The 22917-nt window shown below is 42.1% G+C and overlaps 1 protein-coding gene across 1 annotated transcript in view; it reads left to right on the plus strand.

Annotated features, from left to right (window-relative positions):
* LOC124268700 (glycoprotein 3-alpha-L-fucosyltransferase A-like) overlaps positions 1-22917 on the plus strand; it is a 164120-nt gene that overhangs the window by 109572 nt on the left and 31631 nt on the right.

Consider the following 22917-nt stretch of genomic DNA (forward strand, 5'->3'; position numbering starts at 1 on the left):
GCGTTTTGTGCCGAATCTAACATATGCTCCACTTAAGAACCTTGGCTTGTCAGTACCATCTGGCACCATCTGAGTACCCAGTTGGAATTGGTACTCCGGATTATGATAAACACCTAACAATCAATGTTTGAGGTACGATGTGGGTCGTGTGATCTGGATTCTGATCCACAAAGCTTTCGTAGCCCTACGACATTCATAAGCTATAGACTTACGACAGGTCGTACCGTTACGAACGTTGCGACCCAGACTGGGCAACCTAACTTACAGAACTGTTTGACTAACATTTCCTATTGATGCCATTTAATAATGGCATTTACAGAAGCTGGAAACAAACAGTAAGGCAAGATATTTTAGGGATAAAAGTGAGTGAGTGAGTCAATGTTTAACGCCGCTTTTAGCAATATTCCAGCAACATCACGAGAGGTCACCAGAAATGGTATGGATAACAACTTCTATGTTTGTGTGACGTTTTGCTGCAAATCCTTATAAGACTCTTGCTCGAGAAAGGTCAAGAATCTATCTATATGGAATTGTCAATCGTTATAAAATAAACTGACGTTCAAAAGAAAGTATACACCCGATTATTTGGTAAAATATGTTTCTTGAAAACAGCATTAATATTTAAAAAGTGTTTTGATTCTGTCTTGTCGCAATCACTGTGCAAGTGTTTCCAAAACACCACATATATTGTACCCAATTACAACATTGCAAGCAACATATTTATGGTTTTAATGGGAATAGTCCCAAAGCACCAGGTGTATACTTTCTTGTGTACGTCAGTATATATAATCTATAAAGTATCTTCCCTTTACTGTTAGGTTGATGATTTGACCTTGTACTCCAATGCGTGGATAGTTGTTCATGATATCAGTCACTTGATTGTCTGGTCCAGACTATCCACAAGGTACCGTTATATAGCTGGAGTATTGTCGAGCTGTTCACTGATCCACTAGTATTCCATCCCTTGTCTTAACACGTATACGTGCCCGTAACTGAGTATTGTTTAACGCTGTTTCTCAATGCTGATTCGGAGCGGTGGGGTAGCCTAGTGGTTAAAGCGGGGTTCGAATGCCCACAAGGGGTACAATGTGTGAAGCCGATTTCTGGTGTCCCCCGCCGTGATATTGCTGGAATATTGCTAAAAACGGCGTTAATCCAAACTCACTCACTCACTCAATGCTGATGCCTTATCGTGGTACCGCCAGCAAGTCCGTAAGTGTCCCTCTATTGTGACTTTTAATGTGCCTCTATGCATCTAAAATGTGTACCCGTTGATGTTAGACTGGACCCCTAACTTTCTGGAGCGTCAGATGCAGCTTGTATACTTCCCAGGGAGCTCAGAAAGAAATTTGAGTACACACTGATCCAATGACCGGGGTAATAATGGCTTGCTTCATGCTTCAGCCAACCAATACCCATTCATTGTAAATAGTATAGTGGTGGTTGTAGTAGTAGTAGTAGTAGTAGTAGTAGTAGTAGTAGTAGTAGTAGTAGTAGTGAGTTTAGTTTTACGCCGCACTCAGCAATGCTCCAGCTATAGGGCGGGGGTTTGTAAATAATCGAGTCTGGACAAGACAATCCAGTGATCAACATCATGAGCATCGATCTACGTAACTGGGAACCGATGACATGTGTCAACCAAGTCAGCGAGCCTGACCACCCGACCCCGTTTGTCGCCTCTTACCACAAACATGGGTTACTGAAGATCAATTCTAACCCGGACCTTCACTAGTTGTAGTAGTGAGGTGAAATGGGATTTAACGTCGCACTTACGAATATTTCGCTCATATGACGACGTGCATGCGTGTGTATGTGTATGTGTGGCTGCTTGTACTAGCCCAGACTGAAGCTGGTTTTATAGTGCTAGCTCACTGAGATACCATGCCGCAGTTAAGCATGAATATCCCACTCAGACACATTATACTGACTGAGCCGACCAGTCCTTGTTGTACCCATTAATGCCGAGCGCCAGGCAGGGACCAACAAGTACCATATTTTAACGTCTTTTGGTATGACGCGGTCGGGGATCGAACCCGCGACCTTCCGCTCTCCGGGCGGACGCTCTAACCACTACACCACGGAGGCGGTCACTAGTAGTAGTAGTAGTAGTAGTAGTAGGTAGTAGCGTAGTAGTAGTAGTAGTAGTAGTAGTAGTAGTAGTAGTAGTTAAACTCATCAAAGGAAGTGTTCACCCGTTTCATACTCTTAATTAGTATTGCTCTGATAGTACGTTTATTATTATTACTCGGCGCACCGAGTTATTGTGGCTTTCTCATCCTAACGAGGTACCCATTCACAGTTGGATGGACTGGGACACATAGTCACAGTACTTTGTCCAAGGACACTGCACGTTGCTTTACCCGCAACTAGGTATTTGCACGTATTCATGTGGCCACCATCTGGTCATATACCAACGGATTCGTTGGTTCTTTTAAGTGCACAGGGTTGTGTACTGTACACTATGGGTTGTGACAACACTGAAAGAGTCTGCACACAAAGTTGACTCCAAGGTTTTTACACCCGGTCACAGGTGGGCTCGATCCCGACACCTCAACCTCGCCGGATCACTAGCCTGGTGCCTAAGCCAGCTCGCCCACCACGCCCCCACGTTTAGTGTGATACTTCATTTCAACAAAGGTAGTAATATGGATATATAGCGTAAGTGAGTGAATGAATGAGTTGTGTTGGCTTTCAACGATACTCATGCACATTCAAGAGGGGATTCCAAGAAACGTCTTTCGAACTTACTTACCTATGTAGGAAATCGAAACCTGCTCACCGCCATGGCAAGCCAACGTTTAATCACCATGCTGCCTCGTAGTCTACGAGAACATGTGTACTGTAGTCTGTTTGCAGTGCTGGAAACGTACCGATGAATTGCACTTTAAACGAGAAAATGTAAGTCGAACGTACCAGTGAATTGCACTTTAAACAAAAATGTAAATCGAATAAAGTGAAATTAAGATTGCGAATCCTCATAATTCTACCTTGCCAATTGAACATTTAAATCTTTGATTTTTATTCAACTTATGAAAAAAGTTGTTTAACAAACGATCATAGTTTCAAATCACTTATATTGGTTTGTATTACAAGGGGGTAAGCGCAGTAGTTGGAACAGTGAAACAAATGCACTTGCGGTACGTGATGAGCGTTAACTTAGACCAACCCTACTTGATCTCGGTGTTTCATTTTATGTGCATACCCCCTTGTAATATACAAACCAATAATACCGATTTGAAACTATGATCGTTTGTTAAACAACTTTCATCCCAAGTTGAATAAAATTCTGAGATTTAAATTTTCAAATGGCAAGGTAAATTATGAGGATTCGCAATCTTAATTTCACTTTATTTGATTTACTTTTTTGTATAAAGTGAAATTCATCGGTACGTTTTCACCGCAAACAGACTATAGAGGAGGCTGTGAAAAGTAGGCTAAATTGTGTCTGGCACACGTGATGTTTTTGTGGATAAGGAAGCGGTTGGTGATGCTGTGTCTGGAACAGGGTGTCATGTTACCTGAACTACAAGCCCCCAAGTGTTTACAAACATATGTGGAGCAAGACCTGGCCTGTGGTCAGTTACCGATCACGAAGGACTGTGGTGACAACTAATTAGCTGGACGGTGTCCGATGTCATTCGGTCAGATGAAGGGCGGTGAAGGTCATGGGATAATGCATTACCATCCATATTGTGGGTCAGTCTGTAGTGGATGGAATGGGTCAAGCGTGGTGTCCTGACAGGTGAGTCCTGATTGGTCAGATGGGTCGAGAGTAGGGTCCTGATTGGTCAGATGGGTCGAGGGCGGTGGCCTGATTGGTCAGATGGGTCGAAGGCGGTGTCCTGATTGGTCAGATGGGTCGAGAGTAGGGTCCTGATTGGTGAGATGGTTCGAAGGCGGTGTCCTGGTGGATAAGTGGTATCTAGAGTGGTGTCTTGGTGGATAAGTGGGGTCCTGATTGGTGAGATAGGTCGAAGGCGGTGTCCTGGTGGATAAGTGGTGTCTAGAGTGGTGTCTTGGTGGATAAGTGGGTCCTGATTGGTGAGATTGTTCGAAGGCGGTGTCCTGGTGGATAAGTAGGGTCCTGATTGGTGAGATTGTTCGAAGGCGGTGTCCTGATTGGTGAGATTGTTCGAAGGCGGTGTCCTTTTGGATAAGTGGTGTATAGAGTGGTGTCCTGGTGGATAAGTTGGGGTCCTGATTGGTGAGATGGGTCGAAGGCGGTGTCCTGGTGGATACGTTGGGTCAATCGCGGTGTCCCCATTGATGATTTTGGTCGAAGACGGTGTCCTGGTTGAGTTGAGCCGAGAAGTGGTGTCCAGAAGGCTGAGTTGTGACAAGAGGTTGTATTGTTGAAAGTAACTTAAAAAATTAAAGATACAAACAAACCAATAATAACTGCAGCCTGGGTATGATTCGTTACACGATTACTGTTGGGGATAAGAGGGAAAGGGCGGTTGTTTAAATATTTACCCAACAAACTGTTTAAAAAACTTTATCAGAGACCGATTGTTAACTGCTGCTGTTAATTTTTGACAATATTTCAGTTATTTGTTACGCCACTTTTTCTTTACATTCCATCATAAATTTCTATCATGTTATCAAGATTATTCATTAATTTTTTCATACCCGTGAAGATCCGGGTTAGAATTGATCTTCAGTAACCCATGCTTTTCTTAAGAGGTGACTAACGGGATGGGATGGCCAGGCTCGCTGACTTGGTTGACACATGTCATCGGTTCCCAAATGCGTAGATCAATGCTCATGTTGTTGATCACTGGATTGTCTGGTCGAGACTCGATTATTTATAGACCGCCGTCATATAGTTGGAATATTGCTGAGTTTGGTTTTAAACAACAACCCAACCAAACAATAATGTTTCATGTAATTGTAACAGATTACAGTTTTTATACCAGTCATGTGGCAACTCATTTTCTTCCCACAGAGGTTTCTTGTCATATCTTCCTACGAACCTCTGTTCTAATACAGCCATATGTACCGGTCCTCGTAAAATCCCCCTAGGCATTTAATGGCTAGCTTGTCCGTTGTTTTGGAGACGCCATTTATCCGCTATTACATGAGTGAGTTCTGTCTAGAAGAAACGTTTGCGCATCGCGCAGGGGAAGAGGTTCTGGTTTTCCGAAGCATACGGAAATTACCGAGACCTTGCGAATGATCACTCCTGAAACAACGTCGCTGATTGCACAACTAAATCTGATTGCAACCAATCACGAATCCTGAACACTCGCACCATGAAAGGGCCATATTAGAACAGAGGTTCGAAGGAAGATATGACAAGTAACCTCTGTGGGAAGAGAATGGTGGCAACTCTTTAGACATCGTATGAATACAAGTTTCGAATAACAATGCTAGTTTTCGCTAAGAAAGGTAACTTTGAACCTTGAAAAGGTCAGAACTGCTATCAAGTATTTGATGCATCCCTAGATGAGATTACTTCTCACGACTAAACCACGATATGAATCTATTCACCGATCGATGGCCTCGATGTAGAACTGACACCTTGACCAGAAGAGACGTTAGATCGGGGTGGGTGGTAAATGGAACAGCATCATGACGTCAGCCCAGTGACGTATGTCACAAAGTGCGCTTTCCCGCAGAGCGAAGTTCTATTTCGACTTGAATGTTTTGACGCATAATCTTATAATAACACATGTGTGATGTTTCACCCAAACTTGCAATATTATTCTATTTACCCTATCAACCACTCAGTGGACAAGCGTTAGATAATTCTAAAAAGATATCCGGTGTATGTGGTTTCCATTTGCGTACATTCGTCACCACTCGGCCCCTTCCGTATCGCTTATCGGCTTGTACCGAGTGTGCCACGAGTGCATTGTATCCACATCCTGATACGATACAGGGCCCTTATTCTCGAAACGTTCGTAGCCCTAAGAATTCTTAACTTTGATCGTAGCCAATGTGTTACGAATGGGCTTAAGAAGTTCGTAGGGCTACGAACGTTACGAGAATAGCTAGCCTGGAGCCAGATGGTGCCATTAACCTTCGCGTTTTCACGCATTTGTCCCTACTGGATTTCCATACATTTACCCCCTGGTCTGACAGCACTTATAGAATTACCTGAAGTGTTTGTCCATTAAAACACTGTGTAACATATCGGTCGATTGACAAACAATGGACACCAACATCGCCAGCGGGTCGCATTGCTTTAACTAACGGCGAATACCACTGTGTTGACGATCGTTACGAAAATTACTTTTCCATGTTAAGTGTGTTACGTTGTACCAGAGTTCCGCTTTTGTCTCCCAGCTGACAATATAACGCATTTATAGTCGATGAAGAGGTCCACATCATTCACGGCCGAGCTATTAAGGCTAGAGCAGCGACCTAACAACCTAACACGTTATTCAAAATCACAGATTGTTTGAAGTAAGTTACGGAAACGCGTTTGACTGTTGCGCATAATTAGACAGATTGGCACATGGAATTTGGTCACGATAATTTAAAATCGTGCATTCTGATTTGTCCGCAGAGGCATCAATTTAGGAAATGAACGTCGAGTTTTCAGCTTGGTAACCTTTAGATTATATATATTATAAAGCGCGTTAAATTGAATTTGAAAACGAACTTGTACAAGCGTTCGATCCATCATTAGCTGGGGTTAATCCATTCTATCAGATAGGGGAGTAAGGTGTGTTTTCGTCGGTAATTACTTACTCCACTGTCTCACAACTGGGAGTCTCACAACTGGGAGTTCTCACAAATGGGAGTAGACCGAAATACCTGCCTGCCCGACCGCCCGGGACGGCTTATTTTCAACACGGACTGTCAGATTCTCAAATTCACCTGCGCGACGGTCGGGTTAAAATTTAGACATGTATATGAAGATATTCATCATGTTTCAGGATGATAAATCATTATTAATTCACTCGTAAAAATAAAGGATGAATTTGAATTGGATGATAAACTAAATTGGATGCCAAACCTAAATTATTTGCGGGCAGGTAAGTTTTGGTCAGGGCTGGCAAGTTTTACATCTATCCAGCCCTGTGGTCTGGCTGACATTTTTGGGAGTTTGATGCCCTGATCATATATGCGGATTAACTCTGAGAATCATTAACCCCGAATTTGCTCGGCTACACTACTGGAGATATTAGACTGAACCGGCGTGACGTCATTAATTATTTCCGCTGTCGCCAAGGAACACGGTTGAGATATATCTAGTGTGTCATAAATGTAGAGAATTCAAATCAGATCGATGTAATGTCCTCACACATTCATTAAGGTGTTCTGTTCTGCGACATTAATGAGATTCGATTGTTTAATTGTGTAGACCATTTAATTGGATTTAGACAAATAGAACCACACTAATCAATTAATTGATCCGTGTTAATCAATGCATTTTATCAATAAAATGACCACAGATTTGCACGTACATTCCTATTCTTCCAATATAATCCCCCGTATTCCTTTCTTAACGAACCCGTGAAGGTCCGGGGTAGAATATTGATCTTCAGTAACCCATTATTGTCGTAAGAGGCGACTAACGGGATCGGGTGGTGAGGCTCGCTGAATTGGCTGACATGTCATCGGTTCCCAGTTGCGCACATCGATGCTCATGCTGAGATCACTGGATTGTCTGGTCCAGACTCGATTATTTACACACCGCCGTATGAGTGCGGCGTAAAACTAAACTCACCTTTCTTAACGTTGCAAAGTATTCCTAAAGAAATATTTACCATGTAATATAAACCCATCTATTAATAAAATACCCCTCAGAATAAGACTCTCTAGTTCACTGAAGCTAACACGTGTGTTTAGATTCTCCATCATCATCATCATCATTGTCGTCATGGTCGTCGTCGTCATCCTTAAATACGTCTCTGAAAACAATCGATTTCGATATGGAGTTTCCTGACTGGAGTATATACCATTGAGACCGACAATACCTCATTCTCTCACTCACTCACTCACTCACTCAAGACGAGTAAATGCAGTCCGCCATGCAGACTGTAACTCCTCGCCTTCATGCAGCTGCAGCGGTGACAGCTATTTGTCGTTTCAAAGGTAATCGGATCAAGCGCTACATCCCGCTAAACAAGACATCATCAATTTCACATAACTGCATGTCTATTTCAAACAAGACTTCCGTCATCGGACGCAACAGGCGACGCAACGCATGGTTACTGTCGCAATCTGTGTGACATGTACCAGGTAAATAGCTACTTCCCGGCGCTACATATCACCTGTATTGGTTTAGTCCCCCCGATCCGCTGACCACCATGCTAGCCTGTACCCGAACGTGACAGCGGTACTTTACGGTGACTTGGGAGACAGATAAGTTGCCATTCACAGCAGTTGAAGATGTTGGGCGAATCCGCCTTTGTTTGAACATGTACGCTGGTCTACATTCTCTCGATGCTGCTGCTCTCTTAAACAGGTCGAGCGTCGTGTCAGCCTATACCACCTGTAAGTATGTAACTACCGTTATGTTCCAGTTTAATTTTGATGTTTCCTTGAGATTAGTTTTGTTTGTTTAGACGATTTATTGTCTCAACAATATTCCAGTGATAATTACGACAAGGATGTTGATAAAGTGTTAGTTCCACATAACTGAGGGACATGCTCAAAGCGTGTAACATTCTGATTATTGCTACCCCGGATAACCCAAGCTGCCTGTCAGGCGCTTAAAGGTTAATAGTCTCATGATGGGGCACATAGTCACAGTGGGCACATAGTCACAGTACTTTGTCCAAGTTTACTGCACGTTGCTGTACACGCAACTAGGTGTTTGCACGTATTCATGTGGCCACCATCTGGTCATATACCAACGGATTCGTAGGTTCTTTTCAGTGCACAGGGTTGTTGCAACACTGAAATAGTCTGCACACAAAGTTGACTCCAAGGCTTTTACACCTGGCCACAGGTGGGCTCGATCCCGTCACCGCAAGCCTGCTGGATCACTAGCCTGGCGCTTTAGCCAATTCGCCCACCACGCCCATTATCTGCTGGGTGAACAGAGGCAATTTTGAACAAACTCGCTTGCCTAAGGTGAGACCACGTGTTTCATGTGCTTCGTTGTGGGACAGGACTGAAGTCCTAGAAACTAACCGGTGTCAAGCTGCCAAGCACGGTCACCCATCCAAGGACTCTCCGCGCCCAACGCTGTTTAACTTCAACTGATTTGTGACCTGAGCTCTATGCACAGGACCACACACCATATCCATAGGAATTAGTCTGTTGATAATCAAATATGAACCAGACAACCCAGTGATTGGCGTTATGAGCATATATCATTGTCTTGCTTCAACCACAATCCTGACCACCCGGTCCCGTTAGTCGCCTCTAAGATAGGACAAACATTGGTTGCATGGAATATTCTAATGCGGGGTCAGACATTACAGAAATTATACATTGTTTACAATAATTTGCATCACTCGAGTAGAATAGCTGCTTTGTATTTTCACAATCATGAATATGAAATTATATGAATCATGTGAAATTATTTCAGCATTCGTTGTGCCCCCAACCCATCCCTACACTTATGTTATTTCAGTTTTGTGCCATGAATATTGAATTTATATTTTTGAAAATATGTTTTGCTAAACGCAACGCAGGTCTCGAACTGAATATACCATTTCAAGAACAGCAGTGAACAAATGTCCCCTTGAACAAATACATTGCAATTGTTTTAAAGAAATGTTATCGTTAGTGTAATCCGTTGTTTTACATTTATGACATTCAGCTTTTCTTTAAGACTAGTATCATCCAATGTGTATGGGCTTAAATAAACTAAAATATAATAGTTAATTTAAACTTTCTAGTGATACAATGAATCATATTATCGTAGACTAACGCTTAGTCTCTGAATACATATAATTTTGATAATAACAAATAAACCCATTTAAATTGAAAAGGAGCCCCAGTGAGTTAGGAGATTCAGAACCTGAAAGGTCTAGACTTGCTTCAGTTAGAGCTTTAGCATTGTAGGGAGGGCTAGGCAGTAGTAGGGTAAATAATGTGGTTCAGGACTGTGAGACAAACTGCATATTATTGTAACCTGCTTGGAAACATAGAGTTCTTGTTTAGACCTGTTTTATTTTGATGAATAGGTATTCCTACATCCTCTTTAGTGTTTTTCATTAAGCGGTTTTGTTTCTGTTTGATAAGTAAACCGAGACGACTGCGATTAATCATGGAGCTGGTCTCTTGGACCGGATCCCCCTCGCGTCTAATAAGCACGATTGTTTCTATCGAGGTTAATTAGCAGCCTCTTATATAATCTCTGCCTTGACCTTGACACGCAAGGTCATTTGGGTCTTAATACGTATTGTACATGTGTTTACATGGTGTCCTCCCATTTGTGAGAACTCCCAGTTGTGAGACACATTAATTAATGGTTCAGTGCACATAGGTGGTGTTTCCACATCCCCACAATGAAAGTGGGATCAGCCCAGTTGTTGAAGAGTACCCACAGAGGGCATAGTTCATTGATGAGTTGATTAATGAAATAGATTATCAAAGATTCTATTTACACAGAAGAAATAGTTCAGTAAATATTTTATTTATTCAGAGAATAGTAAATTAATTATGATAACACATTTTTATTGACTATTATGAAGTTTGAAAGTCTTTTTGGTTGAAACATATCTTATTATCATTTATGAAAATGAATTGGGATTGGTGAACAAGCATTACTGCTTATGATAACACCGCTCCCATGCAACATAAAATACAAAATGAAATGGAGGATGTGACGTCATCGATATTGACTGTTGCATAAATATATTTTAACTACATATAAATATATACAGATTACATCAAATACAACTATTCTCTAAGTAGTCATAATTAGAGAGTTACAGTTGTGTGTGTCTAACAAGCTATTGTAGGAATATACATCAATCATGAGAAGGTTGTTGAGTTAATTTAAGTATTTTCCTGAGAAAATTTAAGCGTTGTGTCTTGATGATGTAATCGTGGACGAATTCGACTATTTTCTGCTGGTTTACACAAGAAGTAAATTCTTTTCCGTTCAAAATGGTATCCGGGTTATAACGAGTAGTGTAAACTACATATTAATTCTTATCAAGTGAGGAAATAGTGCAGGGCGTTTTCACTCTGATATCGACAAGAACAACATGGACTGTCCGTTAAATGTCTGTTATACTTATCGGCGTTTAGGTCGCTACATCCGAGCCTGAGGCGGCAGTGGACGATTTGACAAAAACAAGATCCATAATTAAGGTCAATATAAATCTTGTTTTCGGTTTTTGTAATTAGGTTTTTAAATTCTGTGAGACTACATGACTCTTGGTAGGGCGTTCCATAAATGTATTGTGTCGGGTAAAAAGGATTTGGCATAAGAGGCAGTTCGACTGTAAATTCCTTGTATTTCAGAGTTATTTCTTAAACTATGGCTTGTAGTTTCGGAGACGGAGTAAATCTGAGTAGGTAAATTAATTTCTCTTTCAAATGATCATGAAGTTACCTACACAAAGTGTTTAATTTTTAAATACATTTACCGGAGTATGTTAATCAATTTATCTTATAAAGTTTCATTATGTTACCTCCAAAAGATTCAATTACATAGCAAATCAGTAATTAGCTAGGGTTAATCTATTCTATCAGGCAGGGGAGTATGGTGTGTTTTCTTTGTACTTACCTACTCCACTGTCTCGTAACTGTGAGTCTCACAATTGGGAGTTCTCACAAATGGGAGTAGACCGTTTACATCGTTATTTGACGCGGTCATTAGGTCGCCCATTTCCAGCACAAGCTATATGAGCCGCCTGTAAATAATATATGTAAATAATATAGTCTGAGCCAGACAATCCAGTGATTGATATCATGAGCATCGATCAACGAAAATGCGATACGATGACATGGGCGGATCCAGGAATTTTGAAAGGAGGGGGTTCAGGGGGTTCGAACCCCCATTGGCTCCGCCAACGCAAAAAAAATAATCTTCAATGTGATCTTAAGTCATTTTCAAAGAAGGGGGGGGGCAACCCCAGCACCCCCACCCCACCCCATCTGTCTCTCTCTCTCTGGATCCGCCACTGGATGACATGCATCAACCAAGCCGTGTGCTGATCACCCGATCCCGTTAGTGGCCTCCAGGAAGCATGAATCTCAGGGGACAAATTCTAACCCGGGTCTTCACGGGTTCCACCACCATGACTTAAACCATGATCGTGCTGATGACGTTCACGTGTCTACGTTAGTGCATGGGGGCGTAGAAGCTTCCACATTCCACCCAAAGGCCTGTTACAGAGATCGACACCCGTGGTGACGGGGGGTTGGGGGGTTTGGTTGGACCTAGCCTACTCAGCTGTGTTGTTTGTGGGAGAAGGATACAAAACTGATTGTGTACTGTCGAGTGACAGTGACCCTCGGACGGTGTTCATAATATTAACCACTAGTTTATCAGCGGAGACTCGACAGTATTGTGTAGGTTGATAGCGTATGTCTAGCATATTAGTGTATGCGGTGTAAATAACGAGTGAGTGAGTATGGTTTTACACCGCTTTTAGCAATAGCCCAACAATATCACGGCAGGACACCAGAAATAGGCTTCACACTGTACCAGGACTAGGTGGTTATAATGCGTCCATCTGCTGATTGTGTGACATATGCTCTGATGTCGTGGAATATGTGTTGCCATAGACTTAAGTCAAAAGGGCCAAACTTTTAGAAAATAGTAAAATTAACAGAAATTCACTGCATGTTGTTGCAGTAGTTCTACTCCTAAACATTCTAAACATATCAGAGTGTCTCAGTGTTGTTTATTAAAAAAATCTCAGAGTGGTTAATTGTTTTACTTTATACCATACAACTGTTTGTGTAATGATTACATAAATATTTAATCAAATATCAACTATCGAGTGTATGATGGTCACACTATAAATTATTACTTTGTTACTATTTACATATTGATACAAATAATAATAATAAATATTAATATAATAAAACATATACAATATATATTAGCTTGCATGTTCTCTTTTTACTTAAGTCTATGGCCCTTTTGACTTTCCTTTGGCCCATTTGACTTTTTCAATTTTGGCCCTTTTGTACTTTGGCCCTTTTGACTACAACCCACAAGGTAATAGCCTAATAGTTTGGCTATAACGATAGTTTGTTATCTGTACTTTCTTCTTATGTTTGTTGTAGCATTCAACAAAATCATTCCCCTTCAATTTTTTCTCTGTGAAGTTCTTCTAGGCGAGACAGACAAATGTGTGTGAAATATGATTCACTGATATTTTAGGTACTCAATACCATATCTAGAAATTAAAGTCATTTTATAAATTCACTAAAAACAAATCGTGCAATTCTTTATGAGGTTTCAAAGCGCATATAAATATAATAATAATTAATTATGCTAGGATTTTGAGGTAAAAATATAAATACTATGTGAAACTAGATTATGACAGAACCTATCTCAAAATACTTGGCTAATGTTTATCATGGATATTCTAGATAACTGTGGATAAACACCGCTGTCTTCAATGACTGTATGTAATCTCATTCGCAACTACCAAATTTGCAGACATATGACTTGCTGTGAAATAGCTATGGTAACAGATGTTTGCAAAAACGCAGTTCCAAATCACAGTCTGTCTCACCACAGGTATCTGTAACAAACTAATCAAACGAATAAAATCGATAACATATGGTTCACACAAAAACCAAAAGGGAAACCATGGTACACTGGAAATAGGCCAAAATCATCCGCTACTTTTGTGGTCGTTGCAAACTGTGTTTGATTTACATTGCTTAAATAGCTTTTACATGTACCATCAAATCTCTTATAAATTTAAGTTTTCCGTAAGTTTACCAAACAAAACGTAAAGAATCTTCAGTTTCCATATTCTTTCAATTAGGTTTCCGTTTTCCTGAAATTAATTTGATTTTATGTGACAATATCTTCCATTTGAATTCTGATGTACAGAATCACTGACATCACGAAACTAAAGCCTATATAATACATAGGCATTTTAACGTAGGTTACTGTAGGTTTCTGGGTATATGCATATGGAGTCAAATTTATTTTTCTACGATCGTTTCATTCAAGTTCTCACTAATAGAAACCATCAATGATGGTTTCCAGTTGCTTTATGCAATGGAAACTAACAATGATACTTTACTGTCAGTTTCCATTTCTGGAAACGAACCTTCGTTTCCGACAGTTTTCAGTCGCTGAAACTAACCGTGTTGGTTTCCGGCAGTTTCCAGTCGCTGAATCTAACCTTGTTGGTTTCCGGCAGTTTTCAGTCGCTGAAACTAACCTTGTTGGTTTCCGGCAGTTTTCAGTCGCTGAAACTAACCTTGTTGGTTTCCGGCAGTTTCCAGTCGCTGAATGTAACCTTGTTGGTTTCCGGCAGTTTTCAGTCGCTGAAACTAACCTTGTTGGTTTCCGGCAGTTTTCAGTCGCTGAATGTAACCTTGTTGGTTTCCGGCAGTTTTCAGTCGCTGAAACTTATCTTGTTGGTTTCCGACAGTTTCCAGTCGCTGAAACTAACCTTGTTGGTTTCCGGCAGTTTTCAGTCGCTGAATCTAACCTTGTTAGTTTCAGCAACAGGAAACTGCCGGAAACAAACAATGATTGTTTCCGTGAGTGGAATCCTACATGATTCTGACATTACCCAGTTTCATGTAGGTTTCCGGAAATCTGGAAACCTTGTTATTTTTGCTGTGTATAATCTCTGCCTTGACCTTGACACGCGAGGTCATTTGGGTCTTAATACGTATTGTACATGTGTTTACATCGTTATTTGACGCGGTCATTAGGTCGCCCATTTCCAGCACAAGCTGTATGAGCCGTCTGTAAATAATATAGTCTGAGCCAGACAATCCAGTGATTGATATCATGAGCATCGATCAACGAAAATGCGATACGATGACATGGGCGGATCCAGGAATTTTGATCTTAAGTCATTTTCAGAGGGGTCCGAACCCCAGCACCCCCAACCCTCCCCATCTGTCTCTATCTCTGGATCCGCCACTGGATGACATACATCAACCAAGCCGTGTGCTGATCACCCGATCCCGTTAGTGGCCTCCAGGAAGCATGAATCTCACAGGACAAATTCTAACCCGGATCTTCACGGGTTCCACCACCATGATCGTGCTGATGACGTTCACGTGTCTACGTTAGTGCATGGGGGCGTAGAAGCTTCCACATTCCACCCCAAGGCCTGTTACAGAGATCGACACCCGTGGTGACGGGGGAATAGGGGGTTTGGTTGGACCTAGCCTACTCAGCTGTGTTGTTTGAGGGAGAGGGATACAAAACTGACTGTGTACTGTCGAGTCACAGTGACCCTCGGACGTTGTTCATAATATTAACCACTAGTTTATCAGCGGAGACTCGACAGCATTGTGTAGGATGATAGCGTATGTCTAGCATATTAGTGTATGCGGTGTAAATAACGAGTGAGTGAGTATGGTTTTACACCGCTTTTAGCAATAGCCCAACAATATCACGGCAGGACACCTGAAATAGGACTAGGTGGTTATAATGCGTCCATCTGCTGATTGTGTGACATTTGATCTGATGTCGTGGAATATATGTTGTTCATGTTGTCAATCTCTGGTGAGTCTGTTTCTATGTGTTGACCTGAACACCGGGTGTCGTGTTGTACTTGGAATATGGTGCATCAAGCTTCAACTCACTCACTCAATTTACGACCATGGCGATTCGAGTCAGAATTGGCCTTTAGCAACCCATGCTTCTTGCAAGATTTGTTTGTTTGTTTGTTTGTTTGTTTGTTTGTTTGTTTTACGCCACACTCAGCAGTATTCCAGCTATATGGAGGCGGTCGTAAATAATTGAGTCTGTGTCAGAAATCCAGTGATCAACATCATGAGCCTCAGTGTAGTCTATTGGGATACGACATGTGTCAACCAAGTCAGCGAACCTGACCACCCGATACCTTTTACAAGCATGGGTTACTGAAGATCAATTCTAACCCGGATCTTCGTGGGTGAGATTAACTGGATCGAGTGGTCAGGTTCCACAAATGTCATCGTATCCCAATTGCTTATAATCGATGCTCAATCACTGGATTATCTGGTCCAGACGCGATTATTTACCGACCAGCATCATATAGCTATAACAGTGCTAACCATATAGCTATAACATGCTCACCATATAGCTATAACATTGCTAACCATATAGCTATAACATTGCTAACCATATAGCTATAACATTGCTAACCATTGCTAACCATATAGCTATAACATTGCTAACCATATAGCTATAACATTGCTAACCATATAGCTATAACATTGCTAACCATTGCTAACCATATAGCTATAACATTGCTAGCCATTTAGCTATAACATTGCTAGCCATATAGCTATAACATTGCTAACCAAATAGCTATAACATTGCTAACCATATAGCTATAACATTGCTAACCATATAGCTATAACATTGCTGACCATATAGCTATAACATTGCTAACCATATAGCTATAACATTGCTAACCATATAGCTATAACATTGCTAACCATATAGCTATAACATTGCTGACCATATAGCTATAACATTGCTAACCATATAGCTATAACATTGCTAACCATATAGCTATAACATTGCTGACCATATAGCTATAACATTGCTAACCATATAGCTATAACATTGCTAACCGTTGCTAACCATATAGCTATAACATTGCTAACCATTGCTGACCATATAGCTATAACATTGCTAAGTCCGGCGTTAAACAACACTCAGTTTACTCACTCACTTTACTTTTACCACTCATTTAATACGTCACTGGGCGGTGGGGTAGCCTTGTGGGTAAAGCTTTCGCTCGTCACGCCGAAGGCCCGGGTTCGATTCCCCACATGGGAACAATGTGTGAAGGCCATTTCTGGTGTCCCCGCTGTGATATTGCTGGAATATTGCTAAAAGCGGCGTAAAACTCAACTCACTCACTCACTCTTCACACACTCACTTTACTTTTTCACATAACATGAAACTACATAGACAATAATAGCTTCCGCCACGACAGGCTTCGTTAACACATGGCATCACAATCATGAGAGGTTTTCAAGATATCTGAATATCTATGAATATTCTCCCTACCCTCATTATTTTCTACATTAACAAACAAATCCGTGGATTAGGAAACGTGATATATCCTGCCCTAACGGATGTATTTTTGTTCCTGCATCAATAAAGGTTCATATCCGCTGCCTACAGGATCTTGTCATTATCGTAACACCTGCCAATGTAGTCGGTATCAGTGAATCTAGTCGATAAGTAAATGGTTTTGTTTGTCAAAGAATGCAACAATGCATTGTACTGCGCGGTGATTGGCACAATGGAAGGGAGGTAACTCGCGTAACCTTGCACGAGAAAATCGTCACATCGCCCCAAAATTTGAAAGTTGACGACATATCTCTCTGAAATTCAGTGATATGTTTTTCTATTCGTGGTTATCTTCCTTAGTTCAGTCAGGTTCGAATTACAGTTTCTCTCCAAACATGGTTCTCTACGGAACGGTAGAGGGGACATCGGATGAGAAAATAAATCTCAATAATAATTCGTGGCTACGAGGTAATAAGTCGTGGCCACGACTTATTATCTCGTGGCCTCGACTTATTATCTCGTGGCCTCGACTTATTATCTCGTGGCCTCGACTTATTATCTCGTGGCCTCGACTTATTATCTCGTGGCCTCGACTTATTATCTCGTGGCCACGACTTATTATCTCGTGGCCTCGCCTTATTATCTCGTGGCCTCGACTTATTATCTCGTGGCCACGACTTATTATCTCGTGGCCTCGACTTATTATCTCGTGGCCTCGACTTATTATCTCGTGGCCTCGACTTATTATCTCGTGGCCTCGACTTATTATCTCGTGGCCTCGACTTATTATCTCGTGGCCTCGACTTATTATCTCGTGGCCTCGACTTATTATCTCGTGGCCTCGACTTATTATCTCGTGGCGACTTATTAATACGACTTATTATCTCGTGGCCTCGCCACCTTATTATCTCGTGGCCACGACTTATTATCTCGTGGCGACTTATTATCTCGTGGCCTCGCACTTATTATCTCGTGGCCACGACTTATTATCTCGTGGCCTCGACTTATTATCTCGTGGCCTCGACTTATTATCTCGTGGCCTCGCCTCGACTTATTATCTCGTGGCCACGACTTATTATCTCGTGGCCTCGCCTTATTATCTCGTGGCCACGACTTATTATTCATATTTATTATCTTATCCGATGTCCCCTCTACGGTTCCGTAATTATTGGATCCAAGTCTCCTCAAGAATTATTATCTCATGGCCACGACTTATGATCTCGTGGCTTCGACTTATTACCTCGTGGCCTCGACTTATTATCTCGTGGCCTCGACTTATGATCTCGTGGCCACGACTTATTATCTCGTGGCCTCGACTTATTATCTCGTGGCCACGACTTATTATCTCGTGGCCTCGACTTATGATCTCGTGGCCTCGACTTATGATCTCGTGGCCACGACTTATTATCTCGTGGCCTCGACTTATTATCTCGTGGCCACGACTTATCATCTCGTGGCCACGACTTACTATGTATATTTATTTTCTCATTCTATGTCCCTTCTACCGTTCCGTAGTCCTCCGCCTGTTTGCGACATGCTCCTTGACATAATGGATGGGCCGTCTGCTCGAAGAGCACGATGCCTGTGGTTCGATCCTTTGTTGCAGCATAACAAATGTCGTTACCAGATGATACTTTTTGTCTCCCTGCCTGGTGTTCGACAGTATGCTGTCTCTTAGTGGAATCTCCGTGTTAGTCTATCATAGCTCAGTGGCCTAGCACCGGCTTAACTCAGGACTAGTACAGGCACACAGACGGACGGACAGCCGCACGCACACACGCGCGCACGCACACGTACTTACGTAGACGTGTCTGTGTGAATTTTGAATGCGATGCTCAATCAGATTTCACCTCACCTCACCTCGCCTCGCCTCAGCTCAACCCACCCCACCCCACTCATCTCACCTCACCTCACCCCACCATCACCTCACCCCATCCTACCTCACCCCACCTCACGTCACCTAATCCCACCTCACCTCATCCTACCTCACCCCACCTCACGTCACCCAACCCCACCTCACCCCATCCCACATCACCCCACCCCATCACCTCACCATCCACCCCACCCCACCCCACGTCACCCAATCCCACCTCACCTCACCCCATCCTACCTCACCCCACCTCACGTCACCCAATCCAACCTCACCTCATCCTACCTCACCCCACCTCACGTCACCCAACCCCACCTCACCCCATCCCATCCCACGCTACCCCACCCCACATCACCTCACCCCATCCTACCTCACCCCACCTCACGTCACCCAATCCCACCTCACCCCACCCCATCCCATCCCACGCTACCCCATCCCACATCACCTCACCCCACATCATCTCACCCCTTCCCACCTCACCTTACCCAATCCCATCCTATCCCATTATTTAAAGACCACCGCCCTATGGTTTAAATATTGCTCAGTTCAGCGTGAAACAAGAAACCAACACACGATCATGTGTCACAATGATCCGGCAAACTATGTACTTCCTCCTGTGCAAGGATCCTGATGGCTTCACTTGTAACATTCAGACACTTCTATGATTGTACCGTGTCCTATCGCCACTCCGACCAGGAACATGAAAATACAGTTTGTCACGTGACGTAGTTGTAGTTCGTGTTGCAGTCCGAAGGTTTCAGGACAGTTAAAACCTTTCTCCGTACGGGTAAGTTACTGGTTTGGTCAAGCTGTTCCCCGTGTGGTTGAATTGGTCCATGAGGTAAGACTGATTGTCCTACATTATGAAGTAATGCCATTGTCACAATATGTGCTCTCACTAGGATATCCTATCCGTGTACGTTATCTGAAATCTGTATAGGGCCGACTATTTGGTGTTGGATGCAGCGAGTGACCAGGGTGCTTTTGGGGAAATAAATCAGGGGCGGATACAGCTTTTTGAGAAAGGGAGAGTGCACACTATTGAGAAAAGGAGGGGTGCACACTTCATTTTCACCCGAGTTTCAATGGTCATTTAACATAAATGTCGGGCAACCCCCCGAGATTCCATGCAGGGATGTAACAAAACACTGTGTGGAGTTAAGAAATCAAGGGGAGGTCACTCTAAAACCCGGCTGTGAGTTATCTCCCTGGCGTCTTCGACTCGAGCGAATTTGTATCACGTAAGATTGGCATAATTACTAATTAGGCTTTCCGTTTTAGGGGATTTATTTTTCAAGGAAGCAGAGATTGTAGTATCACTTGTCTCCAGTACCATGTACACTGTCAGAATTTCTATGTTTTATCCCTTGGAACGGCGAATGTATCTTGAAGATACTCCATTTGAAAGCACTCCATCTTTCACATGGTGGAATGTTTAGATTCACTTGATTCAACACTGATCTCAAATCACGAACCGTAAACGCGTGTCATCAAAATGTATTCGTGCAATTAGCACACTGAAATCTCACTTTGTACATTTTATGTTACAAAATTTAAATGTCACTGTGGTTTATCGAGACAATTACATATATTTGTGTTTATGCCAACACACACTCTACGTGTGCACGTGACCATGTCGTGTGTCTATAAACGAGGAAGCAAACGCCGTTCATGAGCCGGAAATATTTTCATTCCGATTTATTACTGCGTCTTTGTCACATGAACAGGAAGAGACAAACTGCAGCACTCAGCTCGTGAGTAAAGGAAGGATGTGACTGGTTCTGCTTCAGGATTTTAGATATAAATTTGCTTTTGCCACTACACTCAAGATTATTCTACTTGAGGCGTTTGTGGTCAGTCCCCTGCCGGGCTGTCTTATATAATGTATAGTACAAGGGGAATAACTCCTACTGCAGTCTCCGTGTGTGGGTTTGTCTTTGACTGAGTAATTAGTCCCGAAATAATCAAGGAACAAATTATCAAAGGTAACACTAGTTCAAGGACCTTTCCTCCTTTCGTCTTTTCTGGGGGCCGCACACCCATGAAGATCCGGGTTAAAATTGGTCTTCAGTAATCCATGCTTGTAAGAAGCGACTAACGGGATCGGTTGGTCAGGTTCGCTGACTTGGTTGACACATGTCATCGTAAGTGAGTAAGTGAGTTTAGTTTTACGCCGCACTAACCAATATTCCAGCAATATGGCGGCGTTCTGTAAATAATCGAGTCTGGACCAGACAATCCAGTGATCAACAGCATGAGCATCGATCCAAGCAACTGGGAACCGATGACATGTGTCAACCAAGTCAGCGAGCCTGACCACCCGAGCCTGTTAGTCGCCTCTTACGACAAGTACTGAAGATCAATTCTAACCCGGATCTTCACGGGTCCGCATGTCATCGCATCCCAATTGCATTGATCGATGCTCATGATTTTGATCACTGGATTGTCTGGGCCAGACTCGATTATTTACAGACCGCCGCCATATCGCCTAAATACTGCTGAGAACGGCGTTAAACAACCAACCAATCAAGCCTAGGTTAACGCGTTCGCTCGTCACGCCAAAGACAATTTCCAGCATGGGTACAATGAGTGATGCCCATTATGTCCCTCGCCGTTAGTTGTGGAACAGCGGCGTAAAACCATACACACTCTTCGTTTCCGATTTAACCTGTCCTCTGTAAAATTCAGCATTCAAGTCGTAAGAAGTGTAAGATTACATCATAGAGACAAAAGGCAAGATTTGTCTTATAAAAATGTTGATCGAAAACCCTTACTTGTTTTCAGTTTTGTTTTTCATTTTAAAACAAGACGAAATTTAGAAAACAAAATAGCCATGATGAATAAACATGTTATAGCAGGGATATGTTATTCTGTAAACATAATGTTAAACAGGATGATGATGATGATTATGATGATTATGATGATGATGATTATGATATTATATGTAATGCGTGAGATGCAACCATGGATAGTCATGGGGGTACAGCAGGTCACTGATTCGATCTTCCGCCGCATTAGGACATAATAAGATTGTGCCTCTTATTGCCCTGCCAAGAGCCAAGCCTCAGGGAAATAAAACGAAGCCTTTGGGTACACTGTGAGATGTGTTTTATCCCTTAGAACGCTGAACATATCTTGAAGAAACTCCATTTGAAAATAGTAAGATTGTACTTGTTATTGCATGCCTAAAGCTAGGCCTTAGGGAAATGAAACAACGATCGGTCAGCCTGGTGCCTGGTGTACTGTGTCTAAGCGGGTTATCATAGTAAAGCCGTGGGATATTTACTCTTTCGGGTAGCCTAGTGGTCATAGGGTTCGCTCGTCACGCCGAAGAAACAGGTTCGATTCCCCACACGGTTACAATGTGTGAAACTAATTTCTGATGTCCCCCGCTGCGATATTTCTGGAATGATGCTAAAAGCTGCGTAAAACTTAACTCACTCACTCACTCACTTTGGGCTATCATTAACCAGCTAACCAGCATATGAAGAGTACTACAAACACATGCGCACACGCACATGCACATAGCCGCGTTCGTACTTGTCGCTATTTAAGTGCCATTTGTTTGAACGCAACGTGAAACCCCTTTCCATCTCCGGCAATATACTTCTTGTACGTTACTGAATATTTAATAAAATAAAAGATAAGTTCAGTTTCAGAAAGATTCACTTTACAGATCAATGTTTTCTACCATTAGTATAACTTATCAACTTTACATTGAATATTAAATGTAATACAATCGTTCTACTGTACTGGGTCTTCAAACGTAGTATTTACGTAATGTCGTAACCTTTAAAAGTAGCATTTATAGAAAGGATGAAGAGGAACTTCTTTATCGCAATAGATGCGACGTTTCGGTGTAGATGCTAACACGGTTATCAAGCAAAACTTGGGACAGCGTTCAGATTCACCGCAGTGCCATTTAAATGTAATATTATTATTTGTTGTTATAAATAATAGT

Source organism: Haliotis rubra, unplaced genomic scaffold, assembly GCF_003918875.1.
Source record: "Haliotis rubra isolate DU_JTF1 unplaced genomic scaffold, ASM391887v1 Scf14, whole genome shotgun sequence".
NCBI classification, from domain to species: domain Eukaryota; kingdom Metazoa; phylum Mollusca; class Gastropoda; order Lepetellida; family Haliotidae; genus Haliotis; species Haliotis rubra.